Below are 24,751 nucleotides of genomic sequence, written 5' to 3'. Positions count from 1 at the left end.
CCACGTATACTTTAGATATTGTTCCCCTTGAAAGTTCTGATGTATATGCTCTAGTAAAAATCGTTGATTTGTTTTATTTCTTGATTATAATAACTCCTTATAATACCTTTTAAAAGTGAGGTTTTGAAAGCCAAAGGATTCTTTCAACATATCGAAGCTTAACATTTTCAGTTTCTAAGTATTGTTTTTCTAACGTTTTTGATGAGTCTATAGTTGAAGGCCAGTATTTTGAAATCTGACCTTGAAGAATGAGCAATTCACAGACTGAATAATGTGTTCAATCAAAGCAAACGTCAGTGACACTTTAACCAACGCTAACGCCAAACACCAAAGGCTCTTGAAAGACCGGTTGCATTGCTGGATGAGATAACTGTCCTTACAAGTTACTGTGTAGAAACAAGTACAATGGCATTGCAATCATGACTTAGAACGTTTTGAAAAATTCCCTCAATACTTCATGGCTTTTCAAACTTTGCGTTAAACTGGGCTGGCTGATTTCCAAAAGGCTGTTCATTAAAGACGTAATGAAAAAAAAAAAAAAAAAGGTGCAAGCTTTCTGGTGGACTTCTCTCCAAACGGTAGAAGCTGGTTGGAGTGTGCATATGTAGCAGACCCTCGTGTGTGCAGTGAGGTCTGGCAAAAATCACCAGCCCAATCAGTAACTGTTGTTCAGGGAAAATGTCAACCCGCCGAGAGCTCGCACTTACAAAAGCCCGGCCAATCAGAGTGTGCAGCCGGCTGGCTCAGTGGGACCTGTGAATGAGAAATCATACAAAGACGTCCGTTTGCCTAATCTGAAATATTCACTCCTGATGAAGTATGTGAATGTACCATAAGTTTTGGGGAATTTACTTAAATAATAGAAGACAAAACATTAAAGTTTGTGTAGAATGTCACCACAAACTGTTTACTAAAACGTAGTCAACATGATTGCGTTTCTGATTTGACAAAAAAATATTGCCTAGTTTTCCCAGTATAACAATTTGGGTGATGTTTATATTTGTACTTCCTGGTGTGACATGAGCAGCGTATTTCTAGCTTCCAGGGCGTAAACGCATCTGTCTGCTGATTGAAAAGATTGTGTTTCATGCAATAAAGTAAAATCTGTGTTGTCTCAGTACCAATGTATTGTTATATCACAACTGTGTGCTCCCTGTATCAAATTAAAGTGAGTTGTGCTGTTAGAATGCTAGCTTTACTGCGACGGTAAACTGTGCTCTCTAAGTCTAAAGTTATAAACTCAACGCGGTGAATGCGGGATGTTCAGAATGCAGTAGGTAAGTGAGCAATAACTTTGGACCTCTGCAAACACTTTAAAATTAACTAGTTCTGTACTGATTGTAAACACACCCGAAGACCGCTCGTCTGCCAAATACTTACTTTGATATAATAACTGAACCGTGCCCTTATCTACAACGCCTTTCTCTCCATGCAAGAGTTTCAAGAGTAAAACAAAGCTTAATGTTTTAAGGAAAATACAAGTACTGTCAATATTGTAATTGTCAGATATACAAAAAATATTCATGGGCAGAGCACAAACTCTGATAAACTCTCTCAATATTTCAAGTAGGAATTCTGGGATGTAAAAGTGTTATGGTGTGAATTTACTTGTCAGCTTCTGAGGACAACTGATGCATCAAAGATACACAATAGTAGTAATTTAACAATTTGACAAATAATACCTGATAACATCTGTATTTTATCTCGATGATAAATAGAAAAAAGGAATTCCGTTTTAGAACTTGGCACTACTTCCTGTAATTTTACACGTTCATCTTTTAATCATTCTTGACAAACTTCCACTTGTCATATGTTGGATTTTAGCTTCATACTTGAATATACTATACAGGATGTTTGTTTGACAACTTAAACTTTGTCGTCATCCTTGTGCAATGCGAATGTGGTTTCAATCAAGTTCTGATCTGAAAGTACTATTTAGAAGTTACATTTTTGTGTTGCATTTTTGAGTATGTTTGCAACCAAAGCGGTGATTGTGATTGATCTGGCATGCCGGTTTGAACACACAAAGATTCTCTGAGTGTTCCTAAACTTTTTTTTGTCTGTGAGCCTGCTGTTTACTTGTGGAAATCGTTTAAGCAGACAGTCCCTCCCACATGGAGCAACTCAATTAGCCGCGCAGTGAGCTGGTGCAGCAATCAGTCAGGCAAACGGGTCTGTCTCAGAGCTGCAGCCAACCACACACCAGTCAATTCTGCAGCGCTGCACAGTGCTGTACTCTGTCTGTCTCAGAGAGCGAGAGAGAGAGTGTGTGTGGACATACTTCACCGAGCTGCTAATTTACCACATCTGACAAGCTCCACCTCACCTGAGCACGGACAGAATTTGAAGTTTACTCGTTTTGCAGTATGATATTTAAGACAAATCCGACACTTTACCTTTAGTTTGACAGCGTTCTTGAATCAGAATGGGCCATTTACAGTCATGTTTTCACACTTTTCTAATGGGTTGCCATAATATAGTGGGAATATTGTAATCAAAATAATGCAAAGATTAAAATGAATGAAATAATGTCAATCTGCCCTAGATCCTAGTTGGTCCTGGTTTTGTCTGGGTAAAGATCTGGTTTCCTAACTGGAAGCTGATAAACCAATGCTTGGTTCAACTAAGAATATTAAAACCCTTTATGCTTGGGGCCTATTTTTCCAAAAATGCCTGACTAATATGAGGCCCAATTAAAACTGACGCTTTTCCTGAACGCTTTGGAGCACAAACAATTGGCTGGAGCCTTTGTGACTGTAGATTTGGACTCTCATGTCAGTTTCAGTATAAATAGAAACAAGCTCTGCACAAAGGAAATCAGATTCTTAATTCCACCTAGGTTGTCTTAAATATATGTTAAGTATAGTCTGGAGTGTGGAGGATGGTCTGATACTAGATTGACACTATATTGGGCATTTGTTGGGTTTTAGTATTCAATCTAAAGTTCACCATTTGTCATCAAGATAATGCAGCAGTAGCTTTTATACCTGCCGACCTCTTATACATATGCCTTTTCTAAAAAAAACAAAAATAACAGTGTGGCAATGATGATGTCTGTTGGTGTTCATTCTGGTGGTGCTGGAGCTTGCCAGGCCCAGGTGTGGCAGACAGATCTAGTACAAAGTGGAGCGCAGACACTTGGACTGCTGTTAGAGCGGCAGCGTGTGACCTACACTTTGACATTCAGTGCAACACGCCGTCTGAAAAGAGCAATGTGAAACAGGAAGATGGGCCAGTAATTGTTTGACCTTTCTGCTGGCAGTTGAGTTTGAACTGCTCACAAAGACGAGTTTAGCCTGGCGGTGGAAAAGTTAAGCCTGATGTTACATACTGCCTCACACGTGCATTAAGTCCTGTTGAACCTGTTGCACTGACATGTTTGAGTGACACACAGAGACTATACTCCAATAATAAGTCCAATAATACTAGATTACTCAAGTAAAACATTAGACAAACCAGTTAATTACGGTTCAACCAAAATCTTTATGCCTTCATTAACACATTTGCATATACAGGAAAGAGCAATGTAACCAAGAAACATCTTTACATGGTTGTGTTTATTTTGTAACATTTTTATACTTTAAATGCACTAGAAAAAGATAGCCAGATGAACAGTAGTTCTTTGATTCTCACATTTGTTGAAAAATGACCTCTGCAGTCGTCCAGTGCAATGGTAATCAGCACCTTGTTCCATGGTCCGTGCTCCAGATTGACAGGTCTTGACTTTGAGAATAAGACGAGGTGAAGTGGGTGCGGTGAGCTGCCGGCCTCGTGCTGAGCCCACACATTATTGTTCCTGACTGGAGCTGTCCGCCGCTATGATGTGCCGGTTAGACACAAACGATCTCAGATGGATTCAAAAAGTGAACCCCTCTTAATTACTTGACTCCGTTAACTGCGTTTATTACCAGAGTCAGCCGGGTTGAGAGGGCCACATTACCGCCTGTATGGCCATTCTCAATCACTGTCAACACCAGGAAGGTTTCATTGCTGCAGAGAAGGTGAAGGGGGGATGTGTGGAGACGCCGTCAACCCGAAGTTAACGCACTGCAGCCCCAGAACATGGTTCAGTCGGTACATGCAGGAAACCACATGCTTGGTCATTTAAGAAATTTTTTTGGAGAATTGACTAACAAACACTGAGATCTAATTATGTTATTTTGGACATGAAGGCTTAGATTACGTTTTTAACTTTTGTTTTTTGGTCCAAAATATTCTTAATAACTTGTCATCATAGTGTTAACATACATGTTGTTGAAAGTACATAAATATCTAAAGTTAGAGAAGGGAAACAAAACAAGAGACAATAAAAAACAGCAGTTTTTTTGCATTCTTCGTCTTCCCGTTCCATTTCCACCTTACTTTGTCCCTCAGCATAATTTTATATACATTTTAAATTAAGATAAGATAAGATAAGCCTTTATTTGTCCCACAATGGTGAAATTCCAGTGTTGCAACACAAAGTAGGTACAGAAGTAAAAGAACAGATAACTTATAGACAACTTTAAAAAAAACACTCTTAATAGAAAAGCTCTTATAAAAAGCTCTTTTTATAAGAATAATTATATTCTTAATAAAAAAATATACCAAATACACAAGTAACACTCTTATTTACAGCAGTTACATGGACGGAGAATATTGCACCAATATGATTGACATTATGTCAGAGTATTGCACATGAATATGACAGTTTTGTACATGATTAAGTCAGTATTGCACATGATTAAGTCAGTATTGCACATGATTAAGTCAGTATTGCACATGATTAAGTCAGTATTGCACATGATTAAGTCAGTATTGCACATGAGTATGACAGTATACACGTGTTCAGGGCTAACAATGTTTGTTGTAGAGTCTGACACATGGGTCTGACAGCAGCAGAAGCAAAGACCTGTGAAACGTCTAACCCTAACCCTAACCCACACAGCGAGGGTGGATCAGTCTCTCACTGAAGCTGCTCTCCAGAGCGGAGAGAGTGTCCTGCAGGGGGTGACACTCATGGTCCAGCATAGATGTGAATCTAGCCAGGACCCTCCTGTCCCCCACCTCCTGCACCGAGTCCAGAGCACAGCCCAGGACGGAGCTGGACTTCTTGATGACTTTGTCCAGCTTCTTCCTCTCCCTCTCTGTGATGCTGCTGCTCCAGCAGGCCACACCGTACAGGAGGGCTGATGCCACCACAGAGTCGTAGAAGGTCTTCAGGAGTGGCCCTGTCACTCCAAAAGACCTGAGTCTCCTCAGGAGGTAGAGCCGACTCTGGCTCTTCCTGTACAGTGCGTCTGTGTTATGAGTCCAGTCCAGTTTGTGGTTCAGATGAACACCCAGGTACTTGTATGAGTCCACTCTCTCAATGTCCCTTCCCTGGATGTTCACTGGTGAGGGGGCAGTGGGGTGGCGTCTGCGGAAGTCCACCTCAAATTCCATTTTCATCTCCAGAGCAACAAAGACAGAAAACATTAGTAGTGTCACCCTTATCTTTGGACAACATTATAAAGTGTAATTAATGTTTTCCAACATTTCATTCTATGTCTGGTATCAAACTCATCTTTAAAATAATTGCTGTCACACTGATATTTAATGAATTCAGTCTCAAGTTGATATCAGTCAGCACTTTTCCCAACTTTTCAATCCCCTTTGCCTTGCTTCAAATCAATGTTTGTTATCAGTTTTTCTGTCACGTACACTGTGCACTATCAAAGCCAGTGTTCCCGGGCTGTCAGGTTACTGTGACAGAATACTAAAGTAGATGTACGTCTACAACAACTCTATTTCACCAACTGAGATGCCATCAACACCAGAAGAACATCTGCACACTGAATAAATGCACTCAAAAACAAATTTAAGAGCAGGTTAGACAAAAGTAATGTCCACTGTCCAAGACCTGGGCATGTGATTGAGCTAAAACAACAGACATCCAGCCACAAGGGGGCAGAAAGGCCATTTTAATTGTTTAGACTTGGTTCGGTCCTGGATTAATTCTTGATCACTTGTGGGATCATCCTGGTTCAGACCTGGTTGGTGGTACTTGTCTAGTTTAATTGTGGTTCAGAACTGGATTGGTCATTCAGCGTAGTGCTGGTGAAGCATTTTATTTTTCCACTAAAATATAATGTAGTTATTCGTATCATTGTTGATCCTGTGGGAGGAATGGAAAGAGCGATGTGAAAAAAACACTCTCAGGCAATGCTTACTTATTGTCTATTCATGAGTAAAGTTACTGCATCAGATCTTTTGGCTTGATTATTAATATGAGCGAATTCTAAGACAAATGTATGGGCAGTTTGGCAGGTATAAAGCCCTAATAAAGTCATATTTATGGTAATTTCTGCAAACACATGATGTGGTTTTCGGAAATCACATGTGGCATTTCCATCAGAGCACACGCAAACGCTGTATAATGGTCACGGTAATTAAAAGTACTTCACCTTCTAAGGATTTATATGTGATGCTATTCTTAACCAAAGCCATACACCCAGGCACAGGGCTGTAGTGAAGACATGGCCTGTGCATCGACTAAAAGGGGATGTAGGATGGCGCTGCTACAAAGAGAAGCACTAAACTGCATCTTCATGAAAGGAAAAGACTCGACTTTCCAGTAATTCCCACAAATGCTGCTAACACGCTTCATGGTTTCTCCTTTCTGCTGTCGTTCATATAAACCCTTTTAATTCTAAAAAAATAAATGAGTTGACTAATAAAGGTTGTAGATGACAACATTCAGCGATTAAGCCCCTACAGTCAATGAATGTTTAATCTATTATTGTACAATTGTGTAGGCTATTGCTGTAATTTGACTAAATCTCATGAATTAGACTGAATATATTGTTGGTAATATAACTTAGATAGCACCAACATATATTTTGCGTTAAAATGAATCACTTCCCCCCCTGAGCTCTCCATATTATTGTGACATACTACACACATGCAATCATCTCTCTCCCCTGGGGCTGCTGGGTAATGACTTTATCATGGCAGAATAACAAAACCACAGTTTAGTGTAATTCAGGACTTAATTCTGTCTGAGCGGAGGCAGCCCAGGGGACTGGTGTGATTGCACTGAGGTCAGAGGCTGGAGAGGTTCATCAGGATTCATTGTTCTGTTGCTGCGCACACACACACACACGCACAAACGCACATAAACACACACACGCACACACACACACACACACACGCTCACACACATACGAACACACACGCACAAACGCACATAAACACACACACATACGAACACACGCAAACGCACTTAAACACACACGCACATAAACACACACACATACGAACACACACACACACACACACATAAATACACGCACACACACACACACTTTCAATGTTGGTTATTTAACAGTAAACAACAAATATCCTATTTTAGGCAAATTGTAACTGTATAATCAAATTAATGTGTTTAGTGTAATCCAACAATTAAATTATAGACCATCAAAATGGAGGCAGCAGCATTGGAGATGGGCATCTTTTTTATAGTATAAAACACAACTCATTTGCTCTTAATATTTTAAAAGTAATTTAATAATTGATGTCTTAAGCACTCACACAGTTTCCCTGAAACATTGAAACAGAGGATCAAGAGTCAAGCTCAAGTACATAACTAAAGCTCCATGGCCAACCTGCACACACCTGAAATTAAACCAGTGATGTTTTACACTAAACCCTGCAGAAGACCTTCCAGAGGAACTAGAGAATGGCCCATCCAGAATTGACCTGGCTCCCCCTGGAGGCTGGCTGTGATGCTGGACACAGAGGACGGACACTGTGATGAGTGAACTTTTGTCTTTTGAGGGCTGTTCCTCTCCTCAAACTGCCCTGACACAGGATCGGCTGACTGTACTGACCAATCCTCCTGCTGCACTCATACCTCTGACTGAGACTAGAAGGTGACTGAGAAATGAGGCAGTGGATTTGACACAAAACTACAATTTTTGTTCTCTACTTTTGACTACTACTGCGACCACACATTTTTTCCAAACTGCATTATCACACCTGATTGTGTTAGACTTATTTAATAAGTATATACACATTTTGTTATAATGTATACTGTACATATCCAGATACATGTATTTAAAAAAAAAGATGGCAGAGGAACATGTTGGTGTAATCTCCCATTCGTCCAGGAGTGTTCCATTGTAGAAAAATACCAAAAAGTCCAGATGACTACAACTGAATCTTTTTCGACATGGCAGAGGAATTAGAGGCCATTTCTGCTTTTACTGCTCATAACCTTGACTATCAGCAATCAAAACATTAACAACATTTCTATTGATGTTCTAGCAGGAAACTGCCTTGGTATTCACTGGCTGCAGAGGCTCTGTCTGGCTCGCTGCTGAAGAGGAAGGAGATTTTTGCTTATTCTTTGAACAATGAAAACATCATAAGCTTTGGAAAGGAAAGGCTTTCATATGTTTTGCACTTAACTCTTATATGAAAGTCTTGAAAAGTACTGGTGAAAATAAAATGAAATGTTTTGTGATGCAACAGAGTAGAAAAGGCCTCAAATATCTCCATAACCGGGATGTAGACCAATTCCCCTGCTACGTTTATACTACTCTTATTGACCTTATTCCACCCTGCCCACATTTTCCTATTTTCACACTTATCGACACTTCTGGTCCAGCGGAAATTCCATTGATTTAAATGAAGAATGAGGGAAAAGTCTCATAGTTAAAAATGCTATAAAGTAGATTGATTTGTGTAAAATAAAAAAAAGCAGTAATGTGCATTGAGGTTCAGAGCTAGTGAGGCACTGACTCTTTCAGAGTCCGATTTACTAAATGCGAATGAACCCAAAAAATCCCCTTAAACATAATTTAATCGACAACAGACAATGAGTTATTCTATACATCTCATTTAAGCATTCTTTACACAAACATGTGACAAAGACATTATAGAATTTCATGATTAATTCCAATTGAGCCTATTTCAAGCCAAAATAAATAAAAGTTTCTGGTCTTACCTTTACATTTGTATAAGCCGGATTGTTAATAAGAAATAAACAAATTTAAGAACGAAGATGATTCAACAGTCCACGGGCTCAGGAGCGCCCTCTGTCATGAGGCCGAAGTATTGTTTGCCTCACCAAGTGAAGTTTTACTGTGGTTTTATAATGAATCTGTGAGCCTAAAACACGTTTAAAAATACATTTAAAACATTATCCAGAATATAGAAGTACAGAGCATATCATCAGAGTGTTTTATTTGTTATAAACAGAGAGACAGCAACACATTATTTGCATTGCACCACCAACGATACAATGATTCCCTGGGCGGCCCCAAAACGGCTTTTTAGTCTGTGTAGAACTTGGTCTGCAGCTCTATGTTAACTAATACAACTGAGAGAAGGATTACGTCGTATGGCGGCGCTCAGACGGGACCCTACATGTCTGGACGGATATTGTGTATTGATTTGTTTGGAATAATGGCCCATGTAATCATTTTACTATGTATTTTTTCTATAAATATCAAATATGGCAACTCAGGTTAGTGGCTATAATTAAGTTTAAAGTCTTTCATTTGACCCTCGAGAACTCAAATCACTTTCCAAATCAATGTAATTACTCTATGTGCCAAATCGAGTGCCGTTTTCAGATTCATGAATGCACTTAAAGATGAGTTTGCTTTCCTCTTTAGGGCCAGGACTCTCTAGTATATATAGATGTGCGTGCGTGTGTGTGTGTGTGTGTGTGCATGTATGTGTGTGTATGTAGTAAATCACCCTGAAGCTACAAATGGAGTTATCTCTAAATGCAGGATCCCTACTCTGAGCTGTTGGCGATGATTTTCAGCTAAATCTGTGAATAATTCAAAAACAACGCTTGCTCTTAAAGGCCATTTTAACACGTACATTTAATTCTTTCTCTCAGAAGGATGCATGTGTTTCAAAGAATCAAATCAAATCAAATCAATTTATTTTGTAAGGCCCAAAATCACAACAACAGTTGCCTCTGAGGGCCACAGGGAGAAATGAATCAACAATGTCTGTGGTGGCGAGGGAGTCAGACAATGTCTGTGGTGGCGAGGGACGATGTCCCAGGGTCCTCTGTCCTTAGACTCTCCTTCTCGGCCAGGAAAAACTACAAAAAAAAACCTCTTTGGGAAAAAAGCGTAGCAACCTGGAGGAGTTCCAATGAAGGAGAGATCCGACTGTCACAGACGGACAGACGGACACGAAGAGACTGGAGCTGGACCCACTCTTCAGGCAGATGAGGGACCGACTGAGGCGAGCTGGACCCACTCTTCAGGCAGATGAGGGACCGTCGGAGGCGAGCTGGGCCCACTCTTCAGGCAGATGAGGGACCGGACCGTCTGAGGCGAGCTGGACCCACTCTTCAGGCAGATGAGGGACCGTCTGAGGCGAGCTGGACCCACTCTTCAGGCAGAAGAGGGACCGTCTGAGGCGAGCTGGACCCACTCTTCAGGCAGATGAGGGACCGTCGGAGGCGAGCTGGACCCACTCTTCAGGCAGATGAGGGACCGTCAGAGGCGAGCTGGACCCACTCTTCAGGCAGATGAGGGACCGTCGGGGGCGAGCTGGACCCACTCCTCAGGCAGATGAGGGACCGTCCACACAGGGCAGGGACCACTTCACCAGGGGAGGGACATCTGGGTCCACAGGTCCTCAGGAGTGAGAGAAAGAAAAGAAGGCGGTGAACAGTTTGCAAGTGGAATCAAAAAATAAATATTGTTTGATAGCATAAGTAGTCAGAAGAAGAAGAGGATAGTGCTCAAGCTGTCATACTTCCCCCAGCATAGTTACTCCTAGGGCAGCGTAGCTAAAGCTGTGGGTTTATGTTTCTGTTCCTAACTAGTCTGACCATAAGCGATTTCGAAGAGGAACGTTTTAAGCCTGGACTTAAATGAAGAGACTGTGTCAGCATATTTAACATGGGTCGGGAGCTGATTCCATAACACAGGAGCTTGGTAGCTAAACGCTCTACCTCCTACAGTACTTTTAGAGACTCTTGGCACCACCAGAAGGCCGGCATTCTGAGAGCGAAGAGCTCTGTTTGGATGATATGGTTCTATAGCATCTTTGAGGTAGGATGGGGCCATGCCATTTATGGCTTTGTAGGTCAAGAGTAGAATTTTGAATTTGATTCTAGACTTGACGGGGAGCCAGTGAAGAGACTTCAGCACCGGCGTAATGTGCTCTCTTCTTTTTGTTCCTGTTAGTAATCTTGCTGCTGCATTTTGAACCAGTTGAAAGCTTTTTATGGAGCTTTTAGGACACGCTGCAAGCAGTAGTCTAATCTAGTCGTTACAAATGCATGGATAAGTTTTTCGGCATCACTTTTAGGCAGGATTCTTCTGATTTTGGCTATGTTGCGCAAATGGAAATAGGCTGTTTTACAAGCTTGATTTATATGAGCTTTAAGTGAGAGCTCCTGGTCAAATAAGACTCCAAGGTTTCTTACAGTAGAACTGGAGGCTACACTGACATTGTCCAGTGTGACTATCTGCTCAGATAGAGAGTCTCGTAGATGCTTAGGGCCAAGCACAATGACCTCGGTTTTTTCAGGGTTAAGAAGCAGGTAGTTAAGTGTCATCCAGGTTTTTATCTCCTTCACACAAGTACTAAGTCTGTCTACTTGATCGCTCTGATCAGGTTTCATTGATAAATACAGCTGAGTGTCGTCTGCATAGCAGTGGAAGTTAATGTCATGCTTTCTGATAATGTTGCCTAATGGCAGCATATAAAGAGTAAACAGAATTGGACCGAGCACCGAACCCTGTGGCACACCGTAAATTACTTTAGAGCTTGGTGAGGAGCTCTGGTTTACATTAACAAATTGGAACCTATCAGATAGATAGGATTTAAACCAGCTGAGGGCTGTTCCTCCAACACCTACATCACATTCTAACCTCTGCAGTAGAATGTTGTGGTCAATGGTGTCAAACGCTGCGCTGAGGTCCAACAGAACCAGGATTGAGACCAGTCCATCGTCAGCGGCTAATAACAAATCATTTGTGACTTTAACTAGTGCAGTTTCAGTGCTGTGGTGGGCTCTGAACCCTGACTGGAAAACTTCAAATAAGTTATTGTCCTGCAGGTGGCGACAAAGCTGTTTTACTACAACTTTTTCAAGGATTTTAGAGACGAAGGGAAGATTTGAAATAGGTCTGTAGTTTACCAATAGGTCGGGATCTAGATTAGGCTTTTTCAGAAGAGGTTTAATGACTGCATGTTTGAAGGACTGTGGAACATAGCCACTTTCGAGTGAAGTATTTATTATATTAAGAATAGGGTCTATAATTAGGGGAAGAATGTCTTTGAGGAGTCTGCTTGGAATGGGGTCTAGAACACAAGTTGAGCTTTTAGAGGACATAATGGCTGAAGTTATCTCTGCTTGATCGACAGCTGTGAACCTTTCTAAGTTTACAGGTGGATTTTTATGGGACGTTAGATTTACAGCTTGGGCTAGTTCAGGGCTAATAGCGGGGGTATTGTTATTTTTATTGTTAAAAAATAGGAGGAAATCATCAGAGCTAAGTGTAGCTGGGATTGAGGGCTCTACTGCACTGTGACAGTTTGTTAGCCTAGCTACAGTGCTGAAAAGGAATTTAGTGTTACTTTTGTTGACTTCTATTAGATTTGAATAATATCTGGTTTGGGCCTTACGCAGAGCCTGCTTATAAGACAGCAGGCAACTTTTCCATGCTTTTAGGGATTCTTCGGTGTGAGAGCGACGAAATAATCCCTCTAACTTTCTAACTCTTTGTTTATGTGAACGCAGTTCTTGGTTGTACCATGGGGAGGCGCGCTTTGGCCTAATGACCCTCTGTTTTAACGGCGCGACAACGTCAAGAGCAGACTTCAGAGAATTCATGGTCAAGTCGACACATTGATCACTTAAACTGGGACTAAAGCTGTTCTCAGCAGGATCACATGACATGTCACTGAATATTGGCTCTATTATTTCTTTGAATTTTGAGATAGATTTTTCAGATATTGTCCTTTTCATTATAACTTTATTTTGTGGGACTGGATGATCTTTAAGAATAAACTGAAAGGTAATTAGGAAATGATCTGACAATATAGGGTTTTGAGGGAGGACAATGAGGTCACTAATCTCTGTTCCATACGTTAGGACAAGATCCAGAGTGTTCTTGAGAGTGTGAGTCGGTTTATTTACATTCTGAGTGAAACCAATGCTGTCTAACAAGGCGCTGAAGGCATTACTGAGAGCGTCATCACTCATGTTCACGTGGATATTAAAGTCTCCAACTATAACTATTTTATCCCAGGCTAACACTAAGTTTGATATAAAGTCAGAAAACTCTGTTAAAAACTCTGAGTAGGGACCAGGAGGTCGGTAGATAACTATGAACAAAACTCCTTTTTGGTTTTTCATATTTGGACATGTGATCGACAGCATAAGGCTTTCAAATGAGTGAAATGCATTGTTAGTTTTAGGGCTCATAAGTAGGCTTGAGTGTGAGATCACTGCCACACCACCACCTCGGCCTGTGCTCCTGGCAAAGTTAACATGGGTGGGTGGGGTGGACTCATTTAGTCTGACGTAGTCGTCTTGTTGAAGCCACGTTTCAGTTAGAGCTAGAAGATCTATGTTATAGTCACTAATTAATTCATTAACTAAGAGCGATTTGGAGGAAATTACTCTAATGTTTAGCAGTCCACATTTTACGTGTTTATTCATTTGTGTATTTGTGTCATTTGTGATTGTTATTTTCCTTAAGTTATTTGGTCTGACGCCTGAAATATTTTGTCTGAGATGTGACTTTTTGGCATTATTTGTACGAGGAACACGAGGGACACACACAGTCTCTATCTGTCTTGAATCTGAACACTTCACATGTAACAGAACGGGCGAGAGTTCAGCGACAGAGGAGCGTCTTGAACTGCTGCTCTGCACCTGGGGCTCATCCCTAGATGGTCACTTAACACGACTAAGACTATCGGTCAAAGAAAAATAACATTGTTTTCAACCCGACCGTGTTTTGCATGCTTGATATGCTTGTTTGTCGCCTTCACCGCAATTACCGTACTTTTCGGGCTATACGGGATATTTACACTCGCCGGTTGTCTTTTGAACTGGGGGTCTCGCGGCCCACCCGTGGTGTACAGCACGGGTCTAATTAGGCTAGTTCCAAGTTCCTACTGTCCTCTCTGTCCTTGATGACTCTGATGACTCTGATGAGCTGATTTATCTGTGTCCTTGTCTTCACATCTGGTTCATCTGCTCCTGCACTTGTGCTTAGCAAGTGAGTGTTCGGTTGTAACATTTGCTATATGATATTTACATGAAAGATGGTCAGGTCTGGCCAAGAAAGTCTCATTTCAATGTGGCAGGTTCTAAACTGCAGACCGCCGTATATCGCATGTCCGCGCTCCTCATGTGCGTTTCGCCACGTCTAGATTAGCTTCCTCATTAGACTCATTTATCTGTGAATATGAGTCTGATTGTAATAAAACACACAGTTTTGAAACTTAAAGGTTGAATACAGGTTTGATTTGAGAAATCAGCAACTGTTAGTACTTTTTTTTTTTAAATGCGCATGCGTACACTCACCCCCACCCTTCTGTTTCCGAGAGAAGACCTACCATCAAACCTTGTGTACGTGCTCCGCTGCTACACATGTGTTTATTTATTAGCACGACTGGATCGCATCCCATCTCTCGTCCCCGCAGATTTCCGTCTCTTCTGAGCCAGCTCCAACAGTCTTTCTCTGCCGTCTATCAGCCATTTTTGTACTTTGCGGTCTGAAGCGTGGAGCTACACTGAAGGAACTTGCTGCTAGCTTCGCTAAACACACACCGGCATTTCAACCACGCATGCACAGCCAAGGGCCATATAGCCATATCCTGGGAACGAGGCAGAACGAGCCTGCAGGTGTGCACTAGCACGCAGGGAAGGACATGTGGGAGAACTACTCAGCTGTCCACGCCACGAGGAAATGAGACTGATTGGTCGCCAAAAATCCTCTATTTAACCTCAAATGAAGTGATTCTGTCCACTGACTTCCTCTGCAACAGTGAGTCAAATGCAGTGGAGTTGCATGCAGTGCAGTTATATGAGCCGCAGGGTTCAAAGCGTGGGGGAAAAGTAGTGGCTTAATGTCCGAAAAGTACGATATTATCATTATTTTTTACCAGTTCTTTTGAGGTTTTGCAAATTAATTAATTACGGGAATGTCCCACCAGAAAGATGCCCCGGGGAAGACGCAGGACACACTGGAGGGACAATGTCTCTCGGCTGGCCTGGGTATTGTTGTTGTGACTCTGAATAAAACAGATCTTGTCTATTTGAATGTGTTTGGACGTTTGGTTTGTTGAAGCAATAAGAGGTGCAATATGGCATGGCATCACATGTAAATCAGTCTATACCCCAGAGCAGAGCTGCGAGGACTGAATGAATAATGTGATTTATTCGTTACAAATATACTTATGAGGCCATTATTTTGTCTGGGGTGAGGGAAGTCTGGAAAAGCCTGCTTAGACTGCTGCCCCCGCGACCTTGTCCCCAGATAAGTGTCTTCCACTTATCTGGGGACAAGGTCGCGGGGGCAGCAGTCTGGATGGATGGATAAATCAATAAAATGGCCATAATTACATTTGAATATTTCAATTACACTTGGTAAATAATAGGTAGGTTCTGATATTACTTACATGTGGGCGAGTGGTTGCCAGAATTGTCTTAAATATTCATGTTTTTGCAATGTTTCTCCATTGGAAATAGAATATGCTCCATCTAAAACTATGAGCCAGCCTTTTCAACATACCCATGCTGTTTGCAAACACTTGAGTATATTTACAGTCAACACAAGCTTTCCCTAAGCCACCCGAGTTCTGGGATCCTCCCCTGTCTGATTGGAGATTTGGATAATTGTCCCTTGCCACTGAAGAGGAATAACCAGAATCCCAATTATTGGCAGGCAGCAAAGAGGTATGATTGGTATCACTTAAAGAGAGAAAATTACCATCTTAAGCAGAGCTGATTGGTGTCCTGCTGAACGGAATGCTTCACCTCCGTAACCAAATCACAGATAGATACAACCAATCAAATCAATACTATGTCAATACTGTCAATACTCAATGCATTATAAGGCTTAGGTGAAAATGAGAAGCTGGACTGTAGCTATAGCCATCAGGTAAAGCTACGTCATGAAAGTTGTTTGACAAGTTTGAATCTTTATCCTTTTAGTTCAAGCTGTTGTATAAACTTTCACAGCAAGATTACTTCTTGCAATGCTTGTCAGTTCAAACTTGCGAGAATCCGTCCAGACACTGTTGCAATGGCTGTAGACAGATTAGTTGTTGTTACGACTTTGAATAAAACAGATCTTGTCTGTTTGAATGTGTTTGGATGTTTGTTGAAGCAATAAGAGGTGCAATATGGCATGGCAACACATGAAAATCAGTCTAGCCCAGAGCAGCGCTGCGGGGAGTGACTGAATAATGTAATTTATCCGTTACAAATTCTTATGAGGCCATTATTTTGTTACATACGCAATACTTTTCAGATTGAAGCCAGACCAAATGCCCCTTGACCCCAGCTCTTACAAGGTTATTCACTACCAAATGAATTCATAGTTTTGTTAAGGTGCACTTTATTGTCCCTGTAGGGAAATTTGTCCTCAGTGCTATCCACTCTGCCACCATGCAGATCAGCTTCTGAGCTAGAAGCGAAATTAATTTTACATTGAGATCTGTTGAGTTAAATTGGGATTAAGTTGATTTATGCTGTGATGATGGGACCACCAAAATTACATAAATGTAATTGAATAAACACATTAATTTGTTTGCGATAGAACGTACTCTACCCGTGTATTTGTACATCTAAATCTGGAAACAAGCGGTAGTTTCCAGATCTAGATATTACTTACAGGCCCTAAAATATCCTAGAAATTTACAAATTGAGCAAGAATACATCTAATTATAGTCATTTTGCACTCTGCTGGATAGAAACAAATTCAGCAACAGTAACTCCAAGAGCCTTCATGAATTACAGAGTACAGTTGCAGGGTTCAGATTAAAGATTTTCACTTGTATAGCTGCTGCTGCTAAACAATCCGTTAATTTTTCGAAATTTGAATAGCAATTTCATAATTGCATAGCAAAACACAAAAGTGACTAACAATCAATATTTTCCATTGATATAACACGATCATTTATTTAAATGTATTTGTAAACATTCTATTAAAGAAAACTCTTAACAAATTAACTTTTAAACACTTTTTAATTTTTTTTTCTTTAAATAAAACTTGCAAATATAATTAATTGTTGAACAAATTAATCAACACAAAGTCAGATGGCCTTATTTACAACTTTCTTCCATATCATCATCAATCAGATGACTATTTGCAGGAGTCTCATTTACATATTAATTGTCATTATTTGCTGTGGTGTCCATCATGGTGTATTTTATGTGTTATTCAAATTGTACCGCTCTATTTGACGTTCCATTCAATTTTTTTTTTCTACTTGATGACGGTTCCTAATTACTCTCGTCTCGGCTCCAGCTGCACATTTGATGACGGTCCCTAAGCACTCGTCTCGGCTCCGTCTGCACATTAGGATCAGTGTAATTCACTGCGCCCAAAATACGCATCTGATTGTTAAAAACGAGGTTGTGTCACTTGGCAGTGTAAATATGAATATTTTGGCTGTGTATGATCTGCAAAGACTTTTGTGTTTAGGAGCTATTGACCTCGGAAGTCTGTATCTGTGACGCTAACTTTACTGCACGTGGCTCCTCCCACTTTCAGACTCGATCTTAGCAGCAGCGGGACTCGTCATGACAACACAGCAATCACATGTGTCATGTCGTTATTGACGATCGATTGACGAGTGATCAGTACTTTTAGGCGCTTTGGTTATACAATTGACACACATTTTTGTATCGCAAAAGCTGCGATACAAAAGCACTTTTTTCTGACGAATGCATCGCGTTTAAGAGAAATTGCGTTGCATTTTGCGATGCGATACCGCTTATTCTGAACCCTGAGTTAAGTGTCCCCTGGAGGGCCCTTGACTGTAAAGGCGGGGAATATATTAGGGTGAAAATCAACTTCCTTGCGGGCATTTGTGATGTGCACTTTGGCTCCCATTCCCAGTTGGTGGCTGAGGTTGCACTGGATGAAGAACTATTCAGATCCCCACTCTGCAAGGGGCCAAGGTCCTCTTCAACAAAATGGTCAAAACAGCCCACAAGAAAATATAATCTTCTGTGTATTGACTTGGTTGAAAAAAGTTGCTGAAGCTGTTGAAAAAAAGGCACTGAATATTATTTTTATTGTGCTCATAATGTAAGTGGTAAGTTCAATAAAATACACAGATATCTGATTAGAATATCAATTCCCTTGGTCTTGTCAATACAATACATTTCTGCAATTTGAAATAGTTTTGACAAATAGTTTTCAAAATATCTTCAAGAAAATATGGCATAAAATATTTGCATTTAAAAAAAAACTGTACTTTTTGAATATATATTTTCAACAAGACTCTATTGGCTTTTCCTCCCATGGCCGTGAGTACCAACATGTCTAGCAGCATCAGAGTGCCGTGATGTCAGATAATGAACCTCTTATTTGAAGAAAGAGAACCTTGAGAGTGTGACAGAAATGGTTCTCAAGGGTCTGTTTTTATGTCCACAAAAAGAACTGCACATGGGCTAAAAATACCTGTAATTAAAGCTGCTACATCAATCACCCTACCATCACCCCAAATGTGCTGGCCCATGTGTGGACCCTGGAAATGTTAACATTCTCACAAGTCCCCAGTCACAATAATTCAATATGTCATCAAAGTAGATAGGTTGTGGATGACTGGTCATTACCTACGTATGCAAGTCACGTACACGCACACGGACACACACACACACACACACACACACACACACACACACACACACACACAGTCCAGTCATTATGCATGAATCAAAGGCCGAAGCAGGCCTCGCAGGGACTGAGATGTAAAAGCGGGGTGCGAGGTGTGGATTGTGGTATGAGCCATCACCATGTGTCGCCTGACAGAGTACCAAGGCAGGAGGAATATTTATTACCAGCACAGTGCACCCTGAGGGTCCACGTGTGTAGGGATACACGGGAGGTCACTGAGTGGAGGTGTGGGGGATGCGGAGATAATGGGTCTATAAGTCACATGTTGGCTGGTAATCCTGGCAGAGATGGGAAGTACTGAGTTTATCCTGCGGCTGCTCCTTTTCAGGTTTTAGGGTGCTAAAATGCCCTGCTTTAGTGTGTTTTTAAAAATGCACTTAGTACATTTTCTATTGGAGAATCCTCCACCATTTTTTTTAATAACACTTGCAACCAAATTATGCAAAACATATACATTTATTGCCATACTGTGGAACATATCTGGAAAAGCAATAGCATCTCTATGGACACAAGCAGGTGGTGAACCATCTGGAGGAGGAGTGGCAATCGGGAGACACTGGTATGACAGGTATTGGCAAAAAAAAAGAATAATATTGATCTCTCAAGACCCCCTTCACATTCTCCTTTGTGACATTATAGCATGTTCTGTAAACAGCCTCACTGTTTTATGTTGTGTTATGCACCGAATCACCAAAAGCAAGTTCCTGTGTTTGTGAATTCTGTTCATTAACAATGGCAATAAACCTTTTCTGATTCTGATTCTGAATCTGAGCGTAGCGGTAATGGACCACTGCACTGCAAATACTGCCCCTGCCCTCTACCAAAAACTTTACTAAGTGCATCTTTATTTATTTTTAGATATAGGCAATCCTTCAGCAATCAGTTTAACTCTTTAAGGCATAGAAGGTGAAAGATTGGCCTGTCACAGTGTGGTACTCGTCTCGGTAGTAATAATTGGTTAAGTTAAGGATTTTATTTGTCATCATACATTTAAGTTGACAGCTATTATGCAAATCAGACGTGTGGTTAGTCATGAGCTGCTGTGACTGTGCACCTGCCACTGTGGTCCAACCTGACCAGAACAGGACCTCAAAACACACAGCCACATTATTTTTCACTTTTTTTATATCAGGTATTGACAGAAAAAGCAGGATCGGTGCATCTTTAATATTTTAGTTTGACTTGCGGGCTGGTGCAAACCTAATATATCCACTTACTTATTCCTTCAGATCAGGGCAATGCATATGCACTGGAACGGTTTGCAGTTAAGGGCGAAAGGGCTGAGATGAAGAAAAAAAAACACCTCCAAATCTGAGGCTATGTTTCTTGAAAAAGATTGCTTGCCCTCTCCAGGTGTGTGGAGAGTCCCTGCCCCAAGTTGAGGAGTTCTTGGGGTCTGAGGGGTCTAAATGAGGGGCCTGAGATTGACAGGTGTGATACCCTTTTGAGGCAACTGCTGTTGTAATTTTGAGCGTTACAAAAAATATATATATATTGATGCGGTTGCTGTATCGAACTGTTGTGGTGAAGAAGGAGCTGAGTCAAAAGGCAAAGCTCTCGATTTACAGGTCAATCTACGTTTCTACCCTCACCTTTGGTCATGAGCTTTGGTTAATAATCAAAAGGACAAAATCACACATTCAAGAGGTGCAAATGAGTTTCCTCCACAGGGTGGCTGGGCGCTCCCTTAGATATAGGGTGAGGAGCTCAATCACATCCATGTCGAGAGGAACCGCCTAAAAGAGCTGGAGGAAGTGTGTGTAGAAAGGGAGGTCTGAGCCTCTCTGCTCAGCTTGTGGCTTCCGTGACCCAGCTCTGGATATTCAGAAGTAAATGGATGGATAGATGTGTTTGAGATACAAGAACATCAAAGTAAATCTTATCGTGTATGACCTGAGCACATGGGTCTGTGCATGGGAGCGGGAACAATCATGTATTGCTGAGCCACTCCTCTGCATGACACTACAGGACTGCTCTACAGATGAAAACACTGCTGCCCTGAGCCACGACACTGTGTATTTGGAAGGACATTTGGTTCCCGTCAGGTCTCCTCTCTCAACAGGTAAAAGCAAAGATCATATCAGACCAAATAAGACCTCACAGCAAGACTTCTATTTTTGACTGAGATTACAATGACTGCACAGTGGCTAATGTGTTAGCTCTATCGTTCAAGATATCCTTGAGTACTAGTCGTTTACAATCGCCCCCTGCAAGGCTCTGACAAGTTGGGTTGACATGTCAAAATGAGGAGAACAAATTACCATATAGTCAAATATCAGTCTATTTCTCAGACAATAGAAACAACTAGATTTTCCTCTTGGATTGGTAACAGTTTTCAGTTGCCTTTTTACTGGAAAAAACAAAAAAGAAACACATGTATTGTACTCCTCAAAGACCAAATATTTACTGTTAAGAATATATACAATATATTGTGCAACTGCAGTTTCAAGTCTCTTAAAAGTCATAACCTTAAAGTAGCAATTCATTTATAGTGATTAAGAGCAGAGCATGCGAAAGGTAAATAAATGCAGAGCTAAATTGTGAAAATAATCACAAACCCACAACATTAATCAGCAAACCAAGTCAGGTAAAAATGGTCCACTGTTGCTCAAACTACATAACATTGTGTCAAATACAATGTCAGTTAGACTGCTGCCCCCGCGATCCGGCCCCGGGGAAGTGGAAGAAGATGGATGGATGGACAGTGTCAGTGCACTTTTAGATAGAAGAACATTAGTAATTTGGAATTCATAAAGGAAAATATCTCCCTGTCTTTGTAAATAGTTTTGGTGAAGATGAGATGGAGATGCAAATTTGGTTGATCTTTTTTTTAAAGATTTTATTTATTGGGGTTTCTATTAACAACAGCAAAGCTTTGTCCAACACTACTCTGCAGTATTATCTTTTAAATAGGGGTATAATAGCATATTATATGAGAAGAGGAAATCAAAGTCACCCACACCAAATAAAAATAAATAAATGATTATTTACAAAGATACATGCTTTCTTCTAAGTAAATCTTTGTTTTTGTGGTAGTTGTTTCTGTTGACTTTCCTTTAATAATGACTTTAATTTGGCATAAATGGTACAGAAATGGAGCCGATATCAGCGAAGTCCACTGAGATGTCCCCTGCCTCCAATTGTCCCGCGCTCTGCCTCATTGCCTGCACAACTGCTATTGATTTATGACTGCATACAGTTTCCCCCAGCTTTATACCATCCTCGCAATGCATTCTGGGTAAGTGTGCCGAACATATGAACTCACGTTTTGTCATTAAGTGATTGATTTTTGCAGTGATGATAAAGGAAAGCATACAGAACAGAATGGGCATTACACAAGAAAACACTTTAAAGACGAGATGGGTGGACATTGTAAGAATGTGAAGTAGATACAACATACAGCAAACATAAAAAACTTGAAAAAACTCGACCCATGGCTCTCGCTAATAGCATATCTGACGATTAATGGAACTCAAAGCCCACTATTCTTTATTGGGTAGTTATTTGAACAATTAAACATATATATATATATATATATATATATATATATATATATATATATATATATATATATATATATATATATATATATATATATATACACATACATATATACACGAGTACATATAGTGCTCCCTTACACCCATGTGGTCCCTTTAACCTTGTGAAACTAATACAAAACAGTATTCTTATAGTGTTTAAGGCCAGATTCTCTTGAAAGTTGTTGTGTCTCAACCTGCTATCAGAGAAATTAGTACTAAACGTCCCTCTGCTCTTTACAGTCGCTGTTCACCTTGGTTCTATTATTGATTGTTATATTGGACAAGTCACCAAAATGATGAAAATTAGTTTGTTGTAAAGAAATGATCATACTCAGAGGTGACTGATCTTGACACCTGAAACACAATATGACAGGTGACCTACAGTCTCCTTAAATGCTGTATTTGCAGGGCCCTGGATGTCTAAAACTTCTTTCTCTCAAAGCCCTAGTAGTCACATCCGGTGATGATAATGCTTTCATAAACTCCATCTCGTGACAGCGTCTTTGCTTATATTTAGGTGTTATTCCTTTTGTACATCCTTCCTGCTTGAGAGACAACATTCAGATGTGTTCCCGTATATTCCAATTTACTCCTGATAAGTCCTGTGTAAATTGAGAAAATTTTGAAAATTCCAGACATTTTTCAATCCTAATTGTGGTTAGAATTTGGTATGAAAAATAACAAAGAAATTATATTTTATTCTTGAATGATATGGGCACTTAGAGAGAAGTCAACCGCTTTATAATCTACAGCGGACTAAAGGACATCAATCAAAAAGCATTTATTTACACGTAACATCTACAGGCTAACTTTACACAAACTCGTTTCAAATAATTGTAATTTTACATATTTTTTTCAAACTCAAGCAGCCCAAACACACACCATGATAGATTATATAGTCCAGAAGATATTTTAATCACAAGCTGATCCATGTTTGGAGCCTTGAACACATGGGAATTCTGACCCAAATTAGCCTGTGATGCTGTAAAGGAAAGTCTTTTACGTTATATGGACACTTCAACCAACTACATCCACTATCGCTCCGAGTACACGGCCACTGTGGGGTGTTCCTTTGGGCTGTTCCAATTGTACACCTGCTTTTACCAGTGTGATTTGCCTGTTAAATAAAGTGTCAGTCCCTAGTGCTGATGTTCTGCAGCACTTTGACAAGACGTGCCTCTCTGCCTTTGACTCACAATCAAAACCTTTATGAAATCAGACAGAATTTGTTTAAAAATCCAGTTAGGGGCTAATTGAAAGTCTGGCTGTAAGAAATAGCAGCTTCTTCAAACACAAGCCCAACAAGCACCTGTTAGTGAATAAGAACATGTAGTTACAGTTAAGACTAGATGAGCTAATTTATCATTTATTGATCACAAAGTGCATGTTGCATTTTTAGCAAATGACAACTATTCTATTTTGTGATGCTACAGCCACTATTGCATGGGAAGTCCAGAATGATGTATTTTTTCTACACAAGGCCTTGATTGACAGGTGGATTAGCCAATCAGGGACACGCATGGTCTGTCCGTATGAAAAAATGTGTAACAGTAAAAGTGCCCATTTAGTACCATAGGTGTTTACATTTTCGCTTAAAATGTTCTAAACCTTAACCGACCTGCCCCCTGAGTCCCATTATGAGGCAAACTGTCTACAAAGATGTTTAACTAATGCTTTAACTCCATTGCTACAAAAGGAAAACAGACGCATTTTTGAAGCATATCATTCCAACCCACAGACGGCGATGTGCAATGGGAGCGTGCTGTCAGTGCATAGTAATTTGTGTGAGAGACATTTAGTGTGACAGACTATTGGAGCATAACAAGGCCACCTGCTGTAGCGGAACAGAGTATCTCCCAAACACCAACTACCTCATGATAGTCGCTATGAAGACAAAAACGCAGAGTTTTTGACTATAATTTGCATCTGTTGATAGAGAATTTAACTTAATTCATTCATTTATTCCTTGTTTGAAAGAATATGAATAAGTGCTTGAAATAAGGAGCATTTATCTTGTTTTAGGTATTTGTTGACCGTCTTAATAGGATTGCCAATACAACTAGTATAACATATCTTGTTTTACTTGAAATAAATAAATACAAGTATTTTGTAAGTGCTGCCACAATGGTTTACAACAATTTTGTAGAATCTTTCGGGAAACAAAAGCTACAGAAAACTATTCATTATGAATAGAGTTGTTCATTCATTCATTTTCTACCGCTTTTTCCCATTAGGGTGACTGGAGCCTATCCCACTGACTTAGGGCCTTAGGTGGGGTACACCCTGGACAGTGGCCAACTTGTCACAGGGCCAACAGACATAGACATAGACATTACAGAC

The sequence above is a fragment of the Eucyclogobius newberryi genome, unplaced genomic scaffold (genome assembly GCF_026437365.1).
Source record: "Eucyclogobius newberryi isolate DKJ021-1_F unplaced genomic scaffold, fEucNew1.0.hap1 SCAF_21, whole genome shotgun sequence".
Taxonomy (NCBI): domain Eukaryota; kingdom Metazoa; phylum Chordata; class Actinopteri; order Gobiiformes; family Gobiidae; genus Eucyclogobius; species Eucyclogobius newberryi.
Note: the sequence above shows the minus strand (reverse complement) of the source record.